The 12,031-nt window shown below is 49.4% G+C and overlaps 1 protein-coding gene across 2 annotated transcripts in view; it reads right to left on the bottom strand.

Moving 5' to 3' along the window:
* Farp1 (FERM, ARH/RhoGEF and pleckstrin domain protein 1) overlaps window positions 1-11,695 on the bottom strand; it is a 237,018-nt gene extending 225,323 nt beyond the window's left edge. For both annotated transcript variants that reach the window (XM_087912311.1, XM_087912312.1), the window contains exon 1: window positions 11,443-11,695. The gene's annotated coding sequence lies outside the window, so the exon portion shown is untranslated. The remainder of the gene's footprint in view (window positions 1-11,442) is intronic.
* Window positions 11,696-12,031: the final 336 nt, after the last annotated feature.

Here is a 12,031-nt window from a genome sequence, read left to right as displayed (position 1 = left end):
GCAAATAAAAAATACCTCCTGCCAAGAGGCCCCATCTTTAAAATAGCATCCCTTCCATTGCTTGCAAATCTGTGCAGATTCATGAAATCTAAGGTGTTCGGACTGCCAGGTTACTCGTGGACACACCGTAAGACTTGCACTAACCAACCAAAGCACGGAAAAACTATGGCTGCAGTTTGAGACATCACGGTTTCTGACATGCAGGAATTAACTGGCAGGAAAAGCAAAGTTAGATGGAAGGGAATAGCTGTGCATGATGACAGTCCTGGCCCTGAACCCGAACTCTGCACAGCGCTCTCCAGACGAATGGCATCCCTAGCCATGTGTCTGTACTCTTGAACAGTGTCCTTCCAAGGTGTGCCAAAGGGAGAAACAGACATCACCTCGGCCAGGACTTTGATGGATGGCCAAGGCTTGGGTGTGCCAAACTGAGTATCTTTGCTGTCAACAGACTAGAATTACCACTCAAGGGCCCCTGCTCACTGGAGATGGATTAGGGCTGAGAGCAATAACAACTTCGGTCACTGGTGCCTGTGACAAATGGGGACAGCAGGGCAGGGGATGGGCCTTACCATGTGGCACTAGGCACAGCTCCCCTTCCCAGGATCCCCTGGGGCTACAGGCAGTTACACTGACCGCACTCCGCCTTCTCCTAGCACGGGGATGCTCTGAGAGGGCAACCACGCTTCCCTTGTCCTCGACAGGTGTCTGGACATGGACAGGAAGAACATGGCTATGACAATAGGTCAGAAGGGCAGCGGGCAGGTATGGGGACACAGACCTGTGATCCCAGCACTTAGCAGAGATGGGAAGCTTGGGATTTAATAACGGTACACAGCTGATTTACTCAGCTACACAGCAAGTTCAAAGCCAGAAATGGCCACATGAGATCAATCAATCAATTAATTTAAAAAAAAAAGCAAGCATTGATGTGTCATGGACTTCCCCAGCTTCAGTAAACCCTTGCCGCTGGGAAAAGACTCCTGCTGAGCCCTTTTCTGCTGTCTGCTTTGTTTTCTCTTATTTGTGTGTAGGTTTTCTGTCCATTTTGTTAAGCAACTGAGGTCAGGCCAGGCCTGTGATCTGGCTCTTCTCACACCAAGAAGGCACATGCCTGGATAACCCTGGAGGGGGCAGGGAAGAATGGCGGTTCAGATGCAGCATGGGATCTCATCCCAGCAGGACTGGACTTTTCTTCCCAGGGCACTGAAAACACAGGAAGTGAGCTGGACGACGGCTCTGTAGCCAAGGGCTGCCCCTGCCCCTGCAGAGAACCTAAACACAGTTCCCACAACCCCCATCAGATGGCTCACGACAACCTGAAACTCCACCCAGCTTCAGGGAGAAGCTCAGTTTTGTCATCTGTGGGCAACTGCAAGTATGGACACACACACACACACACACAGAGAGAGAGAGAGAGAGAGAGAGAGAGAGAGAGAGAGAAATAAAAAATGAACCTTAAACAAAAGAAGCTGATGTCCAGGAGAAAGCAGGGACCCGCTACAAGGTCCCATGCATGCCACAGGGCTGGATGTGTGGCAGCTCTCGGGCCCCAGGATTCCTCTGCTCTTTCTCTGTTTGGTCCGGCTAAGGAAGAACTAAACAATCTCCCACCCTGCTGCACAGGGCTCAAGCAAGGCTTTTGTTCTTTGGGGTGAAAATGAAAGACAGAGGGTCACCCCAGGGTTATACACAGCATTGCAACTGCAAGCAAACCAACAATGATAAAGGAAGGGGGCTGAACGGGCTCCGCAGGCTGGCCAAGGGAGCCCCAGGGCCCTGCTTGCCTCCACCGCCCCAACCACAAGTTCTTCACCAAATGAGCAACCCCCAGATCCTTAGGGTTATTTTTTTTGGTGGGGGGTATGGTTTGGTGATGGGAAGGCTCTAACACAGGCTAGGCAAGCGCTCTACCACTACCACAAGCTACGTCCCTAGCCTCCTGGACTGCTTTTGAAAGATTCTATCTATTAAATGAAAAGATAAGAACATTGTTAATCTACATTCCACAACTGTCTGCACACATGGTTTTTATTTGCAGCTGCTGCTAAAATTCCTTCTCAGGAGAAGACATAAACAATATCTACCCCTCCTCCTAAGGTCACAAGGACAGGCCAAGGCACAATTCCACCAAAGTTCACTCTGGGGGAACCAATGAGTTTATTGGGTTTACTACTTACAGAGCAAGGGTAAGGGGTTACCTACAGGGGTGTGCTTACTCCTCCCCCCAAAGGTCACACCAGAGCTTTTACCCCACCGGGATAAGGGATTCTCCATAACCACATAGATGGAGCCCCTCTCTCCCAATCTTTCCTGGTCTTATACTTAGCCCCTCCCCCAAATCACTAGCAAGCAGGGCCACGTGGCATACCAGGTGCTACCAACAAGGGCTGTACACTCAAGTAAGGGTCCCCTAACCCTCCCCCACCTTCTCTGAGTGGAGGTGAACCATCAACAAGCCCAACCAGGGTGAATTTTGACAGGTGAGCATAGTAGAACCCTCCAAGACAGAGGGTGTTTGGCTTAGAGAAGCAGTTCTCAACCTGTGGGTCCCGAACTTTTCAGGGATCAAATGACCTTCTCACAGAGGTCACCTAAGACTATCGGAAAACAGACATTTACATTATGATTCATAACCGTAGCAAAACTACAGGCATGAAGCCCCACCGAAATAATTTTACAGCTCACCACAGCATGAGGGACTGTATTGAAGGATCCCAGAGCTAGGAAGGTTGAGACCGGCGGATCCACTCTCCGCCAAGCCTTGGAGGGTAGTTTGTACAGCAGCAACTCCTGGGGTAAATATTAGGGCTCTTACTTACTAAGTCAGCTTTCCTTCACAAATTCAATAAGATCCCGTCTCATGGTGTAACCTCTTCTGCAAGTTCTTTTCCTTGTTGTGGGATCAAATGCCAACAGGAAGTAACTTCAAGGAGGGGGTGCTTATTTTAGCAGTAAGCAACTTCAAGGAGGAGGGGCTTATTTAGCAGGAAGTAACTTCAAGGAGGAGGAGCTTATTTTAGCAGAAAGCAACTTCAAGGTGGAGGGCTTATTTTATCCCACAGTTTGAGGGGACTGAGTCTATCCTAAGAGGAGGTAGCTCCATGGTGGCAGGGGTATATGGGTAGACCCTTACATCTTGGCAGAAACAGAAATCGGCCATCAGGCAGGAAATACAGTCCCCTTAACAATCTCAGGAGCCAATCACGAGTCTACTTCCTCCAGCAAGTCTCACCTTCCAAACAGGGCCACCAGCTGCAGACCGGGAATTCTGACACAAGAGCCCATGGGGGATGCTCTGCATTCAAACCACATCGCCTCTGGTTTTCCTGGAGTGGCCTTTCTCCTTCTCGGAGTCCTCCCTGTCCCCGGAAGTCCTGTCTAACCTCTTCCTGCCTAGCTATTGGCCATTCGGCTCTTGATTAAACCAATCAGAAGGCACCTTGGCAAAGACACATCTTTACGGTATGAGCAAATATTCCATAACTCCTCTTGTAGTCAAAAGTTCCTTCTACTTGCCCCCCCCCAGAATCTGATGCTAGACATTTGAGGCTCTGATTAAAAGAAAATATATTAGCCCCCTCATTATATTATATATGAGTGTCCTCACCAACTCCCTCAGCAATATAAACGTTCATGCCAATGCCATGCAGGGTGGAAGAAATGGCAGTCACCACCTCTTTCCCTTAAAGGACTCCAGGGATGGTCCAAATGTGAGCTAAACTGCCCAGGGTCACTTCCAAGATGAGCGGCGATGCTACCTCCGAAAGAGACTAAATTCAAGGATAGCTAGCCGAATGGTTTGCGTACTCGGTGAAACACTCCTTGAACAGTTTGTTTCTCAGACAACTTGACCTGCCCGATGTCTTAAGTTCCTCTTCCTGTTGCCATGATAAAATTCCCCTACCAAAACTTAATGGGGGGGAGGGCTTATTTCAGCTCACAGTTCATCATACCATCCACACTGGAGGAGCCAAAACAACAGCTTAGAACGGCTGGTTATGTCATATCCGCAGTGAGGAAGCAGAGAGAGGGATCCCAGCTGCTGAGGGGCTCCCCTCTCCAGTCATCCCAAGGGCTGTAGCAAAGGGAATGGCACTGCCCACAGTGGGTGGGTATTCCCACCTCAATTCACATAATAAACACAATCCCCCAGAGGTCATCTCCCTCCCACGGGGTTGGGGATCTACCAGGCTGATAACTGAGGGTGACCATCACACCCACAAAAATCACTTTCCACAGGAAAAGACATTAGAACACATTTTCTTCAAAGATTGTGCTATATGGCAGATGAAAGATAAACTCTTTCAGTGATGTTTTGAATGGGAATCTTCCTTATAAAGGACAATTCCAGGAGGAACAGAAAATACATAAATGCATTATTTAGTGCAGGTTAATACTATCTAACCAACTAGGCATGGATGCGTGGAGCCCGACAGGCTTCTACAGTGCACTTACAGGCTCTGCCTCCATCTCTGTTCTCCTTTTGCCCAAACCACAATACAGCTGCTGTGGCCACAGGCATCCAATCTAGTCTTTGAGTCTCTTTTTGAACATTTCCAAGAACCCACATCAGCAACCTTCCCAGATGCTGAGGGCTTCTGGGAAGCCATTTCTCAGCCACCAGGGAGCTTCGAGGTTGCTTTAACAACACTGAAGTGACAGTGTGCAGGAGGAGTTGCAGGAGCCATCGGCTACAGCAGCTAATTAGGCTGCAGCATCTAATTAACCGGAGGTAACAAGCCCAAGGGCAGAAAGCAACAGGCTAAGAATGACAGGGTAAGACAGAAAGCACCTCCTCCTCAGCAACCCTGGACACTGTGGGAGCCGGTCTACCACTACTGGAGGTCTCTATTTGGTAGGTTCAAGATCTCATCAGCCAGACGTTCTGCCCCTGGCATCCAGGAATTCTTATGTGTTCCCATGAAGTTTGAGAAAATGGGACCTGCCCAACAGGACGAAGAAGGAAGCCAGTTACAAATGGATCCTGCTAAGTAAGGACAAGCCCTGCTACTTTGGCACCTCTACCCCAGCTTCAATTATCTTCAGTTGAAGGTACCTGCTTGTTTAATAAATTCTCAGTCCAGTCAGTCAATGTCTATCATTTATAGTAAATGAACAGGACAATCAAGAATTAGGAGAATGTTCGTCCTGGCCTCATGTTACTCCCCTGATCTAGGCTTTGTGCACCAAAGACGGCTGTGAAAATAGAAGCCAGTGAGCACCTGCAGGCGCCCGATGCACCTCGCTGCTGTAGTTAAGGAGCTGGAGAGACGTTCGGTGGTTAAGGGAATCATTGCTCTTGCAGAGAACCCATGTTCAGTTCCCAGCACCCAAACTGGGAAGTTCACAGCTGTCGATACCTCCAGTTCTGGAAATATCGAACTCCTCTGGCCTCTGTGGGTGCCTGGACTCATACACACATACACAAATAATATTTTCTTGTTGTTGTTGCTTTATTTGTTTTATTATGAGACAGGGTCTCTATACAGCCCTGGCAGTCTTGAACTCACCACTATGCAGATTAGGCTAGCCTGAATTTAACAGATTCACCTGCCTCTGCCTCTAGGGTGTTGGGATTAAAGGCACGCACCATCAAGCCCTGCTACAAAGGAGTTTTTAAAAACAGAATGTTAAAACTTGCTTTTGCCCAGGGTCCCACCAGTTTGTTGTTCTTAACTGATTACAAAACTGTTTCTTTTTCCTCATAATCCTTCCATCTATGAAATGACACAACCTAATTTAAATTTTATTTTTAAAACCTATTTACTTGCTTCTAATATTAACCACCCATTTGTCTCTATTTTCAAAATAACCAGGATTTTTTTTTGTCTCTAGTCTTTCCACAAGAGTTAACTTGGGCAAGAACAAAACTGCCCCAAGAAACGCAACGACCGGGGGAGCACAGCCATGCTTCTCCCTTCCTTGCACACCAGAACTGCTTTTCCCCCAAAGCGGAATACATTTCCTGACCGTTCATATATTCAATAATCAGATTGTGTAAAATTATTTTTGCTAAGAAAGTCTGCTCTTCAAAAGATACCAACAAAAAATGAAGAGGAGTTGGCAAGATGGCCCAGCAGGTGAAGGCTCTTGCTGCCGAGCTTCCCAGCTCACGGGGACGCGGAGAATCGGCTCCAGCAAGCTGTCCTCAGACTGCACCAACACACGCGCACACACACGCGCACACACACTAGTACAAAAAGATACGCATGAACAGATGAAAATATTAGCAAGGCATGGGTGGAACAAAGGGTGTGTATCTAGAGACGGAAAGGATCACAGCTAAAAGCAAGGTGGAACTGGGTACGAGCTGTTTACCCGTGACAATTGTACTTAGCACAGCTACAGAACACACACACACACACACACACACACACACACACACACACTATGTGTGTGCATTTACAGAAAGCGACAGACAATTGACTGAGAAACACATGGGCCGATTCAATAGTCATCAGGAAAACACAAACTAGAACCACCTCACACAATTACTGCACGTTCCCCTAAAGGGCTAAAATGAAAAAGATGGACAATTTCAAATGCAGACAAAGAACAGTCACAAGAGTTTCTGGAGCCTGGCGGGTGAGAACAGGACAAGCCACTCAGAACACACGTGGCAGTTATGATGAGATCACACTTCCACACAAAGACCTGCCTACAGGTGTTCTTAAGACCTTGGGTCATGAGCACCAAACTCAAAAACAACCTGGTGGTCACATCTTGGGATCACAACCCCAGTGCTGTTAAGAATCACTGAGAAGGGCTGGAGAGATGGCTCAGCAGTTAAGAGCACTGCCTGCTCTTCCAAAGGTCCTGAGTTCAATTCCCAGCAACCACACGGTGGCTCAAAACCATCTGTAATGAGATATGGTGCTCTCTTCTGGCGTGCATGCAGACAGAATACTGAGACTACTGTACACAAAAATAAATAAATCTTTTAAAAAAAAAAAAAGAATCACTGAGAAGAAAGGAGCTGCCTGGAAGTAGAGGAGGGGAAAAAAAAGACAGAAATGACACCTGCACCCATTTTAGTGAAATTGCAGAACGCCAGAAAGAAAAGCCAGGCCATTCACAAATAACCAATCGCTGGTTGAGTAACAGGAGAACCACCATGAGAATTCCAAATCCTGACAATCCATTCTTCTGAAACAAAGATATCTAAGGAGCTCAGAAAGGGAGGTTACCACGGACAGGTGTGCGAATGGAATTCCAAGAGGTGATGCTCCCAGGAAGGAAAGCATCCAGAAACCTCTATGCTCAAGGAGCACAGAGCTCAGCAGCCTATCCAGCAAGAACAGGAATAAACTGCAGAAATCCACTCAAGTTGGGGGAAGCGACGGAATGAAAAGATGGATCAGACAACACCAAAACATTAGCAAAAGCATCTGGTAGGAGGTGGTAGGTTACAGTCAAGTCTGATTTCCTCCGTGTTTTCATTGCATCATTTTTATGTCCGTGTAAAACATGACTGTGTCTTTTTCACGTCAGCCAGCTTTAAGGACTAAACTGCTCAATTATAAAGAAATGATATATAGACTCAAATATCAAATTTTCATATCCCCAGAACTGCAACCTATTGCTGCTAAGGTCAAGTCTCCCATATTAAAAAACAAAACAAGACAACAACAATCCAGGAACTAACTTAAAAGAGCCTTAAAAGCTAGGCATGCTAATTCACTCAGCAAACACTTATCAAGGGTTTGCTATGTTCCGGGCACTAGCCTGGACCCGGAAATAACAGAGTGAGAAGGAAAAACTGAAAGTTTCATACTCCTGACTTCTAAGTCTTCCTTTGAAGTCGATAATAAATCACCGTTATGAAAAGCATTTCTCCAAAAGTCTTCAGGCAAAACAAAGTGACCATGGCCATACTGAGTTTATTAGCACTCCACAGCGTTCATTAAAGACGGCCTAGTCGGGCCTGTGGCATTTGTGTTTTAATGTATGCACAAGTGACAGTTTAACACGCGAAATTAATTCTGTGCAAGTGAAGAATTCCACACTAACTCCAAACGCTGCTGTCTATAATTTCCATACCACAGCAAAACTGCAACACCACTTTAAGCTCATGAGCCTGCACCCAGCGTGAGTCAAATGGAGGGTTGGTCCTTGTTTTTACTCCACAAGCGGCAGGCTCGGGGTACCATGTTTAAACAATGTATCAATCATCCACTTCTTGAAAAGTATCCCCTCCAAAACACTTCTACTGACTCAAACAGAAAAAGGATATTCCCCTACTAAAAACTAATCTCTCCCCCATTGAAATGAGCTTTTTGCTGGGGGCTTTTTGATTTAAAAACGAAAGGGACAATTGGTGTAAGTGGATGGAGAAGTTGGCATTTTTGTTTCTTAATGGAAACCATTTGGTTTACCTAGGCCACATGGAAGTAGTTAACGAGGGTTAACAACCAAATCTGCGTCACAGAGGGCCAGAGGACTATGATCTCGAGTAATGCCTCAGCATAAATGTTAGCCATTAAAGGCAGAAAACTGCAACCACATATGTTCAAGAGTCCACTGGGAAAACTCTCCTTTGTGTGTGTGTGTGTGTGTGTGTGTGTGTGTGTGTGTGTGTGTCTGCAAGTCTAATCCAGGCTGGCCTCGAACTCATTACCCAAGCATAACCAAGGACGACCTTGAACACCTATCCCCCCCCCCACCTCCGGAGCGCCAGTACTGTAGGCACGTGCCAGCACAACCGGTTTATGGCGGCTAGAAACAGAACCCAGAAGGAACACTCCACCAAGTTTGCACCTCCTGGCCATCAGGAGAGGAGAAAGGCAGCCAGAAAGACTCCAACCTCCTGAGGCCCTCCTCCTCACCCAGGCAAGAGGCCACCAACACTGGGAATACTTTGCCAGCCCCTGGAAGAAAGGGCTCCAAAGGACTATGTCACAGGGCTGTGGGGGCCTCTTTGTTTACTGTTAGCATCTTCTTTTAGAGAGGAAAGCGCAGTTCTCAAAAATACTCATTTATTCTCTGCAGCAAGCAAGGCAATCACAAAAGATTGGTAAAAGAGGCCTGGTGCATCAAGCCAGCAAAGCACAAGGTCCCTATAAAGTCAGTCTCCATGGTCTCAGACATATCCCCAGGCTGGTTTTACAAAATAAAACCAACATGCAAAAATTAGGTTTTGTCTTTCCTATCTAGAGTTCATCTACTCATTTTTCCAAATGAAATAAACTATTAAGCATCTCCTTTTCCTTTTTTTTATCCATTTTGTTACTGAGATTATAGAGTTAAGGCTGACCTTGAGTTAACTATACAGCCAAGGCTGGCCTGTAACTTATGAGCATCCTGCTTCTGCCTCCAGAATGCTGGGGTTACATATGTGGCCCCTACACCTTAACCTTTTCAATATTACTTTCAATCTTATCTTCATCTTTAAATATTTTTCCCTTGGATAATTCCTTTAATGAAAAACAAGACCAAAAATAATTCAAAACAATGATGCCAATATCAATGCCCAGAAAGAGAATATCAATGTGAAAAAGTACATTATAAACAGGTGTCAATATGTGCACACCTATCTATTATCCTGGCACTTGGGGTGGCTGAACCAGGAGGATCTCCAATGGAACTAGCCAGGGATACATACACTGCTGTATCCTATCTCAAAAGGAAGTGGGGGTGGGGAAGGTAACGCTTGTAGAGCATACCTAAATTCAGGAGGATCCCCAACATACAGAACTCATACATCTAACAGCGAACCCCGAATCAGAGGAGCACGCCAGAGTTCTGCATTCACCCGGAGGAGGTGGTTACCTCATTGATGACCAAGTATTTCTAGCTTCCTGTGGGCTTGGCAGACATCTGCTCGCTATCTACACCACCAACTCCCCCAGTAGACCAGTCACTGCCCAATAATGCTTCTATTTATTTTACCCAGAAGCAGAGCTATTAGCCAGACATACTAAAAACACAAACGTTTCGTTGTGCTTGGAGTAGGTCCAATATTAGTGTCTTGCTGCAGACCGATGCAGCAGGAATATAAAGTGAGCCGTGTGGATGCCATACCCACAGAAGACACGCATTGGCAGGGACCCACCCACCTGAAAAGCCGAGGATAAGGCCCCAGCGAGAACAGTGGGGCTGAGCACAGACGGCAGGGATCTGAGAAGAGCCCCACCTCATCCTTAAAAAAAAAAACCAAACCATTTTTTAAGGCAACTCCCCACTAGAGCTTCCAGAACCCAAAAGGCTTTTTTTCTTTCTTTCTTTCTCCATTCCTTGTTCAGATAGAAAAAAGAAAAGCAAGAAGACAACGCTGGGGTAATATTCTGAAGTGGGCTTGGCGAGTCCCCACGTGCAACGCACATTAACATGGCATGGGTCGAGGTTAGGCTCAGAAATCGCTGCCTGCTGGAAGGAGGCAATGGAGGTCTGGGGGTACCCAAGGTCAGGGGTCAGAGCTAAAAGGAGTCTAACGCGGGAAACTAGCAAGAAGGAACACTGGAACAAAAATAAATGAAACAGCCCGAGGCCACCGAACTCCGGAGAGGGGGGGAGGGGTGCGAGAGGCTGAGCACTGTAAACTGTTCCAGATGAGAGGCAGTCACTCGCTCTCCCACATCTCCACCAGCAAGCAAGTCTCAAAACCTCGTTTCTTTGTGAACCCTACCTCCCTCTTTTTTAGGAGACTATAAAATCCCCACCAGCAGCTGGTCTCCAGGTCCCATCAATGAAACGCGTATCCCCCCCACGACTCCGAAGTATAAAACACTCAGAGGGGTCCGGATGGATTACACGGCTAAAGTTTCCCGAACTTAAAATCGTAAAAAGCACAACCAAAAGTTCTGAAATGCCTCGCGCACAAAAAAAAGAAGAAGAAGGAAAAAATATATATACATATCCTGTGCTTTCAAAAAAAGAAAGGAAGAAAGAAAAAGAAAAAAAAACCTTTCCCCTCGATAAGGCATGCAGCAAAGAGAAACAAGATCTAACTTAAGAGGGTGTGTTCCTCTTTGTCACCCACCGGGAAGCTTTCGCCGCGCGTGGGCGAGCTGCGGGGACCCGGCTGCACGGCGGCACCCGCGCCTCGGCGGCCGGAGAACCGACCTCCAGGGCCGAGATTGCAGCCCGAGGTCCGGAAGAGGCAACGGGGTCGCTGTCACCCGGTAGGGTGGGAAGGGAGGAAGCGGGGGAAGGGCGCCCGCAGAGTGGAGGCCGGGGAGGGGGGGTCCACAAGCTCAGAGCCCCGCAGCCCAGGTCCGCGGAGGTGAGCGCCACGGGTGCCCAGGGAGCTCCGGCTCCCGCTATTGTTGCGGGGCCCTGCGGCCGCCGGCTACGGGCGGGACCGTCCCCGCGGACCCCTCAACCAGCTTGGCCCGCACCCGGGGCCGCGGCCGCGGGGACTCGCACAAGTTGCCGCCGCGGCCGGGTCCACCCCGGCGGCCGCCCTCCAGCCGCGGTCATTGTTCGCCGCGCACCTCCTACCTCGGCGGTTCCGGCGGCTTCGGGTCCGGGCTGCGGGCTGCGGGCTGCAGGGCTGGCGAGGGCGAGGCGGCGGTGGCGAGCGAGGGGTCCCCCGCGGGCGGCGGGAGCGCGAGCTAGGCAGGCGGCGGCCGACCGAGGTCCGAGCCATCAAAGGTGGCGCGGGGCGGAGGGAGGGCGGAGCAGGCGGGGTGGGTGGGGAGCGCGCTCCGGGTCGCCGCGGCCGCCTAGACGCCCGTCCGGAGCGCCACTCGCGCGGAGAGCAGCGGCGCAGAGCGGGCGGCGGCCGCGTCCCCGCCCCGCGCCTTCTTCGCCCCGCTCCCCGCTCTCCGCAGCTGCTGCGCCCGCGCCGGGACCAGCCGCCTCCGAGGCTGGCGAGCGGGAAGTGCGGGACACCACCGCCCCTCCCCGGGCCTGGGCCGGGCCCTCGGCAGGGGGAGCCTGGGCACAGCCTGGGGACAGCGGAGAACCACAGCCCCCTCCAGCGTCCGAGCCGTGACCTGCGCCCGCGCGCCCGGCCCCGCCCCGCTCGCTCCGCCCGGGAGGCAGGTGCGCAGAGAGGTGGCCCGCAGGCAGGGCCGCGCCGCCCAGC

Source organism: Myodes glareolus, chromosome 12, assembly GCF_982192425.1.
Source record: "Myodes glareolus chromosome 12, mMyoGla1.1, whole genome shotgun sequence".
NCBI lineage: Eukaryota > Metazoa > Chordata > Mammalia > Rodentia > Cricetidae > Myodes > Myodes glareolus.
The sequence above is the reverse complement of the archived record's forward strand: the minus strand, read 5'-3'. Positions and strand labels throughout refer to the sequence as shown.